We start from the raw sequence: 14509 nt of genomic DNA, 5'->3' as shown, positions 1-14509 counted from the left end.
TACTATTCCCCTAGAAAAATTCCTTGAGGGGTGTAGTTTCCCAAATGGGGTGTTTCCACTGTATTGTTCCCTCAAGGGCGTTGCAATCGCGACATGGCACTAAAAACCAATCCAGCAAAATCTGCGCTCCAAAATCCAAATGGCGCTCCCTCCCATCTGAGCCCAGCTGTGTGTCAAAACATCAGTTTATTACCACATATGGGGTATTTCCATAATCGGGAGAAGATGCTTTACAAATGTTGGGGTGCATTTTCTTCTTTAATCCTTGTAAACATTACAAATTTCTATGTTTTTTTTCAGAAAAAAAGTAGATTTTCATTTTCACAGACTAACTCCAATAAATATAGCAAAATACCTCTCGGGTCAAAGTGCTATCTATACCCCTAGATAAGATTCCAAAATGGGGTCACTTGTGGGGAGTTTCCACTGTTTTGGCACCACAAGTCCTCTTCAAACCCGACATGGTGCCTAAAATATAATCTAAAAATAAGCAGGCCCCAAAATCCTGTAGGTGCTCTTTTGCTTCTGAGGCCGGTGTTTCGGTCCATTAGGGCACTAGGGCCACATGTGGGATATTCCTAAAAACTGCAGGACCTGGGCAATAAATATGGAGTTATGTTTCTCTGGTAAAACCTTCTGTCTTACAGAATTTTTTTTTATTACAAATGAATTTCGGCAAAAAAAAAAGACATTTGTAAATTTCCCCTCTACATTGCTTTATTTCCTGTGAAACGCCTAAAGGGTTAAGAAACTTTCTGAATGCTGTTTTGAATACTTTGAGGGGTGCAGATTTTAAAATGGGGTGATTTATTGTGGGATTCTAATATATAAGGCCCTTGAAACCACTTTAGAACTAAACTGGCCCCTGTAAAAATAGCCTTTTGAAATTTTATTGAAAATGTGAGAAATTGCTGCTAAAGTTCTAAGCCTTGTAACGTCCTAGAAAAATAACAGGATGTTCAAAAAATGATGCCAATATAAAGTAGACATATGGGAAATGTTAACTAGTGACTATTTTGTGTGGTATTAATATCTGTTTTACAAGCAGATACATTTAAATTTAGAAAAATGCTAATTTTTGCTAATTTTCTCTAAATTTTGGGGTTTTTCATAAATAAATATTGAATTTATCGACCAAATTTTTCCACTATCAGAAAGTACAATATGTCACGAGAAAACAATCTCAGAATCGCTTGGATAGGTAAAAGCATTCCAGAGTTATTACAACATAAAGTGACACATGTCCGATTTGAAAAAAATCGGCTGTGCCACGAGGCCAAAACAGGCTGTGTCTTGAAGGGGTTAAATATCTTTATAAGATAACAATGTCAATATTGTGTATTTGTTTTCATCTGCACTATTTTTCCCCCGCCCTCCTATTCTCTTTTACTCATCCCCAATTCTCTTTCTATATAGGGGGCATAGATAGAGTGACAAATCGGTACGTTATCACACAATTCCCCAGTCCTTTTTCATAAAAGACTCTGCTTCTTTAAGTTCCGCAAAAAGTCTCGATTCCTCTGGCTTGGTTTGCTATCCGAAGTGACGAAGGGTAGGCCATGAAGAATTACAAATTTTTCTCAAATAGTTTTGAGTAAAGCGGTGACAATATTCTTCTGTTTGCTGTCTTCGCGGAGTAGTCAGAGAAAATAAGTAGTTTATGACCGTCAATCATAAGAGGTTGCATTTTAATGCTAAAATTAACTTTTGTTTGTCTCCAAAATTGGCCAATTTAGCTATCACCGGTCGTGGTCCCGGTTGCTTTACCGGTCGTGGTACCCTGCTGTCTTTTCTTTCTATGATCGGGAACGAGCGTTTATATGAATGATCGTTTGCCCGATAATTGGTCCATGTAAAAGGTACTTAAACTGCAGTCTCTGGTTAATTGTGATTTCAGTATGGATATATTGTATACGGTATCAATTGTGTTCTATAAATCACAAGCCCCACAATGCCCTTCTGTGCCCGTAGCAGGAAGAACTGTCACAATGCCCAATCATGGAGAATAGAGAGACAGATAAGGCCCGGGCTACAGCTGTAAAACTGACAGTATGACTCTTGGTTGGGAAAGGGTTTGTGCACCCTGCCTTATATCATCAGTGCTATTATGGCGGATCATATTTCTACATAACCATTCCCATATCTGTAATCTGAGTGAGAGTAGACATTCTTATCATATGTTACCTTGCTAGAGGTCAGGAGCTGTTTCCGTCTTGTACACCTGGAGAAAATATATTACCAAGAATCCCATGAAATGGAATGGACTTTAAGACCTCATGTCCAATTCAGTTATTTTCTTCATGGTGCTATCCATTTTTTAACGGATAGCACCCTGACACATACATTTCTATGGGGCCATGCACACTTCCGTTGTTTTGACGGTTCCGTTCGTCCGTTCCGTCAAAAGTAGAACATGTCAAAACATGTCAAAACAACGGAAGGCACACGACCGCTACAAAAAGGATGCTGCGTAGGAGGAACTTGCAAAGGAGCTGTTGCAGCGTCGTTGGGAGCAGGGAACTCGTGCACAGCGTCAGAAAATAAGTAAGTAAATACACACATTCCACTTTGCTGTAATTGATTAATTATGAACTATTTTGAGACTATGCCATTAATATATGCTTGTTTGTAGTCAAACTTTACACACCCGCACAAAAGTTGTTTTTTTTAAATGAGCCGCTTTGCATGTGCGGTAATTTTAATAATTACCGGCTCATTACTGTGCTTTGCCAACACAATTGTAGGTGTGGTATACAGTATGCGCAGGTCCAAGAGTGTCAGAGTGTAAGAATACTCGCACAATCGCCATGGCCTTTTCAGCTGATCCGCGTGGGTGCATCTAGTTTGACCGCCAACGATCATACATGTATAGTGCATTAATAGCCACGTTTTTCCTAATTTATATATATATATATATATATATATATATATATATATATATATATATATATAAAGTTCACAAGGTTAAAACATGGTGCCACTCTTGTCGGGACCAATTTCGCCCTGAGCAGTCCCAAGTTGGGAAAAGCGGAGAGGCTCCATCTAAGAAAAGAGCCTATATGTTAGCCCGGCAGCTGATGTTCTTGAAGGGTGTCATGGAACTTCGACCTTAAGTTGTTTTTTTAATGATTTTTGCACATTTTTTTTAACACTACTGTAATTTGATCCAAAAAATGTAAGGCAGTGTTACTATCGTCATGATGTATTACAGGACTAGTAGTATTGCGTGAAAATATTGCATCCCATATTTCCTATTTTTTTGTGCCAGCGGCGCTTGTACGAGTCCTGCTTCCCCTTCATTCTTTTAACCTGCTTGTAATGTCAATCGCACACACACTTGTAGCTGCAATTCACAGTACAGATTTCTGTGAACTCCAACTACAAGTGTGTCAGGAATTGACAGTACTAACTGGTTCAAAACAATCCTGTGGAAGCGTTGGTATGAGCGCTGAGCCACGTACAATACAGCTTATAGTCGTGGGTGTGCATAGTCGCACCTCCAACAATGTACAGTAGATCGCCTATTATGAGGAACGGAGAACTATTATTAATTATGAAAAAAGTATTATGTTCAACAAATTTTACTTGTAATTAAATATGATTGTATTTACATTTTTATTTTCTTAAACAGAAAAAGGGATAATCTGGAATATGCGCAGGAAGTGGACTCTGATGCCACTCAGCTTTAGGATCCAGAACTACAGTCTACTCAAAGTAGCGTATCTCCTCATGTCCCAAAGGAGCCATTGCCTACAACTAGGGTGGCTTCGAACCCAGCTCCTCTGAACACTTCTCGTCGCAGCCGCGTGTCTGCTGCGAATGCTGCGGTACAGGACAACAGGGCTCTTATTGATTCAAGAGTCCTGGAGTACCTGAACAGGAGCACTACAGAAATTCCAGAGGAGACCTTCATCTGGAGCCTCACCCCTCAACTTAGTCGGCTACATCCGGTACATCAGCTTAGAGTCCAGGGAGCAATGATCGTGAGGCTCCAGACAGGAAGGCCACCCAACGATCCCAGGGCCATCTTCCGGGCAGTCGACTTGTGGCGTCTGCAAAATGAAGAGCCCATCGATAGTGGAGTGCCATTACCAAACCCATGCTTGAGAAAGGCTCTGAGGAGATGAAATGTCGCATGGGTGAATAAAAGTTCCATTGCTGAATGTGCTGCCTGAATCCCCCTTTTATTGCCAAACCCAGTCACTCCTGGATCACCACCTACACGGACTCCGCAATATAGGCCTACGTACGAGTCCTCACCTAGCCTGTTCAGCCAGGATAAAGGCATGAACGTGCGTCCTGATTACTATGGCCCCTCATCAAGCGGGCCAAGTTACACAGGGAACGTGGCATACCCCTACCAAGGCCATCACCATGGCCACGATATGTCTGACAGACATTACACAGGTCGACCTGCCACCTCTCCTGTTGGACCATTAGCTTTTGAGCTAAACTTTTTGAGCTATAATTTTTTATATATTTTCTCTTGTTTGTTGGCACCATGTTGGTGCATATGCTAACCATGTTGGTTATTTTGTACTTTCTGAGAAATATTTTGTTGAAATAAAAAAAGAATACTCAAAAAAAACAACTTGTGTCTTTATTGATTGTGTAGCGTACTTGGGTGTTTCTAACTTTACAAATGTCAGATGTCTTGAATTGGTTAGTGTTCATATACTATGACCTATTGAGCATGGTGCGATTACCAGCACAATCAGGCCGATCATCTGTTGTTTAGCTCTCTTGTCCACTGTGGACGTAACTATTACGGTACCAGTATCTAAAAATAGAGCTACTGTATTTTTTGGACTATAAAACGCACCTGACTATGACACACCCAGGTTTTAGAAAACAGAAAATATGAAAAAATTTCATATTTTACTTCTTTTACAAAGAAAAAACTATTGGTTAAAAAAAAAAATTTGTTCAGTTTCACCACATTCTGAGATACATAACAATTTTTTTGGTACATACAATTTTTTTATCACTTTTTATTTCATTCTTTAGTGCTATGGTGACCAAAAGACAATGATTCTGTGGTTTTGAATTAAAAAAAAATTACGCCGTTTACTGTGAGTCAAATAATGCTATATTGTAATAGTTTCTGACTTTTACGGACGCTGCGATACCAATTTTTTGTATTTTTTTATTTTTACATTGTGCTTGGGGAAAAAAGGGGAAAGTTTTTTTTTTTTACTTTTACATTTTTTTTACACTCCTGAAAATGTATCTAACTTCTTTTTTTTTTTTTTTTTAAACATTTTATTAATTCCCATACGGGACTTAAACCAACGATCATTAGATCGCTGGTACAATACACTGCATTACATGGATGAGTTACGGAAACAGCGTAACTAACTCCCATAGTAGTGAATGGCAGTTACAGAAGCAGTGTAACATGCTACGCTGTTTCTGTAACTACTATTCAGTTCTATGGGAGTTACGGAAACTGCGTAGCTCAGTTAGTTACGCTGTTTCCGTAACTCGACCATGTAACCAGGAAGTGGCCAGAAGACAGCGGAGCCGGGTAAGATAGAACAGGGTTTAGGGGCCCCATTCTAGAGATAGATGCGGGTCCCAGAGGTGGGATCCGCATCTATCTGATATTTAAGACATATCCTGTGGATATGTCATAAATGTCTTTCATGGGGAAACCACTATAAATGCCACTAGTTCTTGGCCATTGCTGTTCCTGGCCGTTAGAGCAGCGTGTTAGAAGCAGACACATGCAGTGTATGGAGCAGGCTCAGTGCGTGAGCCCGCTCCAAACATTATCCCCCCGCCGCTCCATGATGTGCTGGGGGAGAGAATTCTAGCTGGGGTGGCGGAGTATTTAAACTAGGGCTGAGGAGGGAGGTCAATGTAGAAAAAAAAAAGGGGTAGCCAGGTTAGAGAGGGGTCAGACTATATTGGTGGGGGGAGAAACAGAATGTGGGGAGAGGACTAGACAACAAGATAAGGAGATCCTTTCGTTACAAAACATCAGTGTAAATAAAAAGGACCGATTAATGTCAAATCACATTTCTGATAATAAAAGTGAAAAACTGACAGGCAAGTTAAAGTGTATGTTCACAAATGCCAGAAGTCTAGCAAGCAAAATGGGGGAGCTGGAGGCCTTGATACTGGAAGAAAATATTGATATAGTTGGTGTTGCTGAAACATGGCTGGACTCTTCACATGACTGGGCTGTAAATCTACAGGGTTTTACACTTTTTCGTAAAGACAGGACAAATAGGAAAGGTGGTGGTGTATGTCTGTATGTGAGAAGTGATATGAAGGCGAGTGTGAAAGAGACAATAGTGGGTGAAGACTGTGAGGAGGTTGAAACCTTGTGGGTGGAACTAGAAAGGGAGGTAAACACTGAAAAAATTACTTTTGGTGTAATCTATAGACCCCCCAATATAACTGAGGAGATGGAAGGTCAGATATATAAACAGATGGAGCGGGCTGCACAGGCGGGTACTGTAGTGATAATGGGAGATTTTAATTTCCGGGATATTAATTGGTGTCATGGTTCGGCTTCAACTGCAAAGGGGAGACATTTCCTCAACCTGTTGCAGGAAAATTTTATGGGCCAGTTTGTGGAAGACCCGACTAGAGGTGAAGCTCTGTTGGATCTGGTCATTTCTAATAATGCAGATCTTGTTGGGAATGTCAATGTTCGTGAAAACCTCGGTAACAGTGATCATAATATAGTTACATTTTACCTATACTGTAAAAAACAAACGCAGGCTGGGAGGGCAAAAACATTTAATTTTAAGAAAGCCAATTTCCCCAGGATGAGGGCTGCAATTCAGGATATAGACTGGGAAGAACTAATGTCAAATAATGGAACAAATGATAAATGGGAGATTTTCAAATCTACTTTGAGTTATTATAGTGCAAAATTTATTCCTACAGGTAATAAGTATAAACGACTCAAATTAAACCCCACATGGCTTACACCTTCTGTGAAAGGGGCAATACATGACAAAAAAAGGGCATTTAAAAAATACAAATCTGAGGGTACAGCTGTAGCCTTTGTAAAATATAAAGAGCTTAATAAAATCTGTAAAAATGTAATAAAATTAGCAAAAATACAAAATGAAAGGCAGGTGGCCAAGGATAGTAAAACAAATCCTAAACAATTCTTCAAGCATATAAATGCAAAAAAGCCAAGGTCTGAACATGTAGGACCCCTAGATAATGGTAATGGGGAGTTGATCACAGGGGATCAAGAGAAGGCAGAGTTACTAAATGGGTTCTTTAGCTCTGTATATACAACAGAAGAAAGAGCAGCTGATGTAGCCGGTGCCAGTGCTGTTAATATATCAGTTGATATACTGAATTGGATGAATGTAGAGATGGTCCAAGCTAAATTAAATAAAATAAATGTGCACAAGGCTCCGGGACCAGATGGGTTACACCCTAGAATTCTTAAAGAGCTTAGTTCAGTTATTTCTGTCCCCCTTTTCATAATATTCAGAGAATCTCTAGTGACAGGTATAGTGCCAAGGGACTGGCGCAGGGCAAATGTGGTGCCTATTTTCAAAAAGGGCTCTAGGTCTTCCCCGGGTAATTATAGACCAGTAAGCTTAACATCCATCGTGGGGAAAATGTTTGAGGGGCTATTGAGGGACTATATACAGGATTATGTGACAATAAATAGCATTATAAGTGACAGCCAGCACGGTTTTACTAAGGACAGAAGTTGTCAAACTAACCTAATCTGTTTTTATGAAGAGGTGAGCAGAAGTCTAGACAGAGGGGCCGCTGTGGATTTAGTGTTTTTGGACTTTGCAAAGGCATTTGACACTGTCCCCCATAGACGCCTAATGGGTAAATTAAGGACTATAGGTTTAGAAAATCTAGTTTGTAATTGGATTGAGAATTGGCTCAAGGACCGTATCCAGAGGGTTGTGGTCAATGATTCCTACTCTGAATGGTCCCCGGTTATAAGTGGTGTACCCCAGGGTTCAGTGCTGGGACCACTATTATTCAACTTATTTATTAATGATATAGAGGAAGGGATTAATAGCACTATTTCTATTTTTGCAGATGACACCAAGCTATGTAATATAGTTCAGACTATGGAAGATGTTCATGAATTACAGGCAGATTTAAACAAACTAAGTGTTTGGGCGTCCACTTGGCAAATGAAGTTTAATGTAGATAAATGTAAAGTTATGCATCTTGGTACCAACAACCTGCATGCATCATATGTCCTAGGGGGCGCTACACTGGCGGATTCACTTGTTGAGAAGGATCTGGGTGTACTTGTAAATCATAAACTCAATAACAGCATGCAGTGTCAATCAGCTGCTTCAAAGGCCAGCAGGATATTGTCGTGTATTAAAAGAGGCATGGACTCGCGGGACAGGGATGTAATAATGCCACTTTACAAAGCATTAGTGAGGCCTCATCTAGAATATGCAGTTCAGTTCTGGGCTCCAGTTCATAGAAAGGATGCCCTGGAGTTGGAAAAAATACAAAGAAGAGCAACGAAGCTAATAAGGGGCATGGAGAATTTAAGTTATGAGGAAAGATTGAAAGAATTAAACCTATTTAGCCTTGAAAAAAGACGACTAAGGGGGGACATGATTAACTTATATAAATATATTAATGGCACATACAAAAAATATGGTGAAATCCTGTTCCTTGTAAAACCCCCTCAAAAAACAAGGGGGCACTCCCTCCGTCTGGAGAAAAAAAGGTTCAAGCTGCAGAGGCGACAAGGCTTCTTTACTGTGAGAACTGTGAATTTATGGAATAGCCTACCGCAGGAGCTGGTCACAGCAGGGACAGTAGATGGCTTTAAAAAAGGGTTAGATAATTTCCTAGAACAAAAAAATATTAGCTCCTATGTGTAGAAATTTTTCCTTCCCTTTTCCCTTCCCTTGGTTGAACTTGATGGACATGTGTCTTTTTTCAGCCGTACTAACTATGTAACTATGTAACTATGTAACTATGAGGGGTCGGGAATCCCTTGACTGCTGACTATAAGACGCAGGGACTTTTTAAGCAAGATTTATTCTTGCTAAAAATTGCGTCTTATAGTCCGAAAAATACGGTAATTAAAACAAGATCAGCATTTTCTTGAAGATACTCAGGTCCTCCAAACAGTGTGTGATTGAGACATAAATATATTTTTAATAGTACATTTTATTTAAATTTTCATTAACACCTGAAGCGTCGATCATAGCCAATGATGCAGGGTGCTCATTCAACACATAATGATAATTGTTTCTCTTTCTACTGGTAGTACAAAATTTAGGCGCTGTCTGGCAAGACCAAGTACTACAATTTTTTTTTGTAATAGGATTTTTTAGGATCAAATTAAAGATCATTTTTGCAAAAATATATAAGCTTGCAAGCTCACGTCAAGGGTTCTCATTGTCTTGCGAGTCCCTAAACTAACTTAACAAACAGGTATAACTAATTAAACGGAATCAAGTAACAACTAGAATCATTCTTGAAAATTTAATATTCAACGAGCAGCACAGATAGAGTCCTGCTGCCAGGGGACTGCTCCCTCAGGTGTCAGGAAATAGTCCGCATAAATTTCACCAATAGCCACTCCAGAAGAGTAGACACAGATTGCCTCGCACGTCACCCGGATAATCCGAGAGATGGGGGTGTCCCCCAGCAGAAACTCAAAGTGTATAGAGGCAAAGGAGTTCCCGGTTGCCAGAAATATGAAACGTTTAAAAAACAAAACATGTTGGGTATTTTCAAAAAGGGGGCATTTACGTTAATGCTATCTGAATCAGGGTGACATGGCTGGTTTTTGGAAAGGGGGCATTTACGTTTAGAAATTTTGTAATTTTGTGGGGTGCTGCCCCAGGACATGGTAGAGATATGGAAATGCCCTTAGAAGCCCGTTGGGTGACAATGGGATAAACCCAATACCTCCTACTCCTCCTCGGTTCTTCTTCAAGCATAGTAGATTGTTGTCCAAATCACCGAAAAATAAGTCAGGCTAAAAGGACAGGGTCAACAGGTTTGGAGCACATCTTTTCAGTCAAAAAGTCGTAAGAAACCAAAGCAAGCCAAGCAAAGGAATCTCAAACAGTTCTCTATGCTCTGAAAGCTCAGAAAATAGCACCAAAACGATCATGTGTTGTTTCTATGTGTGTTCCCTGTGATATGTGACAAGTTACAGTTAATTTTAATACCTTCCGTTTTTCTAATGGTTTAAAAACGAAGACAAACGGAAGCACAACGTCCGTTTAAAATGGAACAACAGAACGGATGCGAAGTAACAACGGAAACCACACAGAAGTCATAACGGACACACGGATCCGTTTTAAACGGACGTGAAAACGCTGAAGGATGTGTGCATGAGGCCTAAAAGATGAGGTAATAGAGACTATAACTAGATATGATGGCAGAAAATGATGACTTTATGTGAACGAAACCAGATTGTTGACAGGAGTTTTTATTTGAAGCATTATATCACCTAATCAAATGAACTTATACATTCACCTTATGTTAATGAGCTGATAACACATTTATTACAGCTGTAATGTGCAGGTGGACGAGTAAAGGTCTTGTGGGGAGAAATCTGACATATTCAAAGTATGTGTGGGAACACTGCGGTCACATATTAACCGGGATATGTACTTAGGAATGCAATAATATCCCCCCCCCCCATCTCAAACACACAGAACTCCATACTGTGAATCTGGCTATATCATGTCAACAAACATATAGTCAAATGGCGCTTCAGCCATTGTAACGCAATAAACTGTTTAATATCATTGGGCAAAATGTATACCTCTGATCTACACATTGGGGCAGATTTACACATTTATGAAGCCCCTGCGCCACTTAGGGGGAGAGCTTCAGAGTTTTTGAAGAATTTTGACCATTATTCGACCCCGTAAAGTAGAAGAAAACATGCGTCCTGTTGATAAATCTGGCACATGATGCATCGGGGGAAAGACTGAAGTAACGCTCACACATTGCGCCACTTTCTATAAATCTCTTCAAGTGTATCATTCACAGATGACACCAAGAGTGTCAGAAAAAGATTTCCCCTAATAGTGTTTCAGCCAAGGATGTCACTATAACAGTTTGTGCCAGGCACAGAGGACCCTTTAAGTGTCAACCACAGAGCCCCCATAACACCGCCAGCCATACATATGCCAATCACACTATTTGCTACAGTGCACTCACAACAGTGTCTAGCCCAGATGCTCCCAAAAAAGTCATATATCTCTTAAAATGACCTCTTAAGAAGCTTCCTCGCTGAAATCTCCTGTGATACCCTGTTTCAGCAGGTACTGATACTACAGGGCTGCCTCTGACTAATAAAACCTGTGGAGTGGCTGACTGGACCTAGTCGGGTCATGATATTCCATGATGTTGTCACCTCAAAGCACACTGCTCGAATATGCCCTCATAGTTTCTCCACAGGTTTTTATTAATGAGGGGCAATGCTAGCGAAATTGGACATTAAAGGGGATTCCGCGGTGTCAAGTCACCACAATCTACTGGTTACAGAACGGTGGATGACCATTATATCGCAATAGACTATTTGGCAACACCTGGCGTAAAGTATCACCTTTTAACAGCAGTGGAATCCAGTGCCTTGTTTTTATTTTCCCATCATCAACATTTTAGGGGATAAGTTGCAATTCCAAACCAAGCCTATAGACAAGAGTGGCGCTGTTTCAGGAAGAAAAAGCATCTTCTAATCGAATACAACCCCTGTAGCTCAGAATTGTAATCTGGCTTTACTTTAATAGCCCAGAGATCTTCTGCATTACTTTTACAGGCCAGAGATCTTCTGCATTACTTTTACAGGCCAGGGATCTGCTGCATTACTTGTAAACACTTTTCTGGATAAAAACACATCCTGCGACCTTCGATCTCTTTAATCTCAGGCGTTCAGCTGCACTGGAAGGAGTGATGCAATGTTGGCTGGTTATTATAGGCAATAAAATGTTACAGATTTAAAGGCAGAACTACGGATTATTTCTATAGAAGTATTTCATCACTTTGGATGACATCAGATCCGATGATCTATATATTCCTTCCAATATTCCAGTTGTCTTTTCGGGGAAGCAAATAACTTGCTGCAACAGACTTTCTCAATTGAAACTTTAGGCATGCCATCAGGGCAGTACAGATCGTACTCCTGTCAGGGAACTGGGCTAAAAATGGGCCCGACGCGACCGCGTAGCTATAGGAGTTGCGGCAGTCGAAATTGCGACAGGGCCCTGTAGCCAGGGGAGCCCGCAGCCCCCCTGCACCACGTCTACTAAAAGCTACGATAGTAACTGGGGCCTATGTAATAAACTACAAGGGCCACTGTTACTGTAGTAACAGTATACTTACACTCCGCGATCCGGAGGTAGCGGAGGTCCCGATATCTTTGACGTCATGACGCTGTGCGCTGTGCGCAACGTCATGATGCTGGATAGCGTCAGGACCTCCGCTGCGCCCAGAGCCGAAGAAGTGTATAAGTATACTGTTACTGTCTGAAGGCCCTGTATCTAAGCCTACTATGTGGTAGGCTTAGATACAGGGTCCAAAAGACAGTATCACAAATGGGCCTTGTATATAAGCCTACCATTGCAGATCATACATATATATAATATACAGCACCAAAACCAAGCTCAGTACGTATATACAGAACAAGCACAAATACAGATCAGTACAGAGATCATTGCAAATTCAGTTTAAGCCCTGCCATATAAGTTTGTACGGCATAAAGAGTTGCTGTTTCACAAAATAAAACTATACACCCATCGCTCGCTGCAGATCATACAGTGACTACAGTACTGATCAGTCACAGGGAGAATAAACATTTACATTTGGTGACTCACAGGTGACTTCTCAGATTGGAGTCGTTATTTTTCTCTTTCCTTTCCCATCCGGTCCAGACATCTATGATAACACCTCCTGGCCACGACCCATTTCTGCAGAGTTTGCCGCTCAGATGTCTTCAGCTGCATTTCTGCAGCCTATAAACGAAAATAAAATTCTCATGGTGCCACACTCTATGCCCCTGAATATAAGAGTATCATACACTGTGCCCCTAAATATAATATTGCTACACACTGTACCCCTGAATATAACAGAACCATACACTATGTCCCTGAATATAATAGTATCATACACTGTGCCCATGAATAAAATTGTGTCAAACACTGTAAAGTAATGCACCACACACACACACACACACACACACACACAGTGCCCCCGTAGATAGTACCACTCACAATGCCCCCTGTAGATTGTGCCCCTCATAGAGCCCTCTGTAGATAATGCTCCCCATAGAGTCCTCTGTAGATAGTGCCCACAAAGAGCCCCCTCTAGATAGTGCCCCAATAGAGTCCCATGTAAATAGTGGCCCCTGTAGATAGTGGCCCCTATAGTGGCCCCTGATGATAGTGCCCCCTGTAGGCTACAGTCTGTAAATAGGGCCTCCTCTAGATAGGGCGCCCCATAGAGTCCCCTGTAGATAGGACCCCCTATAGTGTCCCCTGCAGGTAGTGCCCCCTATAGATAGGGTCCCTTGTAGATAGTGCCCCCTGTAGCATCCCCGTAGATAGGGTCCCTGTAGCTTCCCCTGTAGATAGAGCCCCCTATAGAGTCCCCTGTAGATAGGGCCCCTGTAACGTCCCCTGTAATTGGTGCCCTCTGTAGCATCCACTTGTTGATAGGGCCCCTGTAGATAGGGCCCCTGATAGAGTCCCCTGTAAATAGTGCACCTTTAGCGTCCCCTGTAGATAAGGTCCTCTATAGAGTCCCCTGTAGATAGTGCCCCCTGTAGCATTGCCTGTTGCGTTCCCTGTAGATAGTGCCCCCTGTAGCGTCCCCTGTAAATAGGGCCCCTATATAGTCCCCTGTAGCTAGGGCCCCTTGTAGCTAGGGCCCCCTATCTAGTCCCGTGTAGATAGGGCCCCTGTACAGTTCCCTGTAAATAGGGCCCCTGTATAGTCCCCTATAGATTGGGCCCCCTGTAGAGTCCCCTGTAGATAGGGCCCCCTATATAGTCTCCTGTAGCTAGGGCTCCTTATAAAGTCCCCTGTAGCTAGGGCCCCTTTATTGTCCCCTGTAGCAAGGGCCCCCTATATAGTCCCCTTTAGATAGGGTCCCCTATATAGTCCCCTGTAGATAGGGACCCCAACACAACCCACTGTAAGAAAAAAACATTTTTATGCTTACCTGTTCCCGACTGCGTCATCGCTAAAGCGCCAAATGGCGAGGCATCCTGTGCCTTGCTAGGGCAGTGCTAGGCAAATCAATTGAGTGCAGGGGATTAGTTCTGGGTTCCCGCTTCACCCTGGTTCTGCGAATCGGCTATAATTTTAACAACCGGTTCGGGAGAACCGGGGTGAACCGGACTCATCCCACCCCTGGCTACACCCCTGCACCCAGGCCCACCCAGATCCAGCCGCGGCCTTCCTGGTGACCTGTGATGTGATGCCAAGGTTGCGTCACCACGTAATACAAGTTTATTAAAAAGCTAGGTGGGAGTTTTCAGGGCCCGCCACACTTTTAAAATATGTTAGCTGTG

The sequence above is a fragment of the Rhinoderma darwinii genome, chromosome 4 (genome assembly GCF_050947455.1).
Source record: "Rhinoderma darwinii isolate aRhiDar2 chromosome 4, aRhiDar2.hap1, whole genome shotgun sequence".
Lineage (NCBI taxonomy): Eukaryota > Metazoa > Chordata > Amphibia > Anura > Rhinodermatidae > Rhinoderma > Rhinoderma darwinii.
This window is presented reverse-complemented; position numbering follows the sequence as displayed.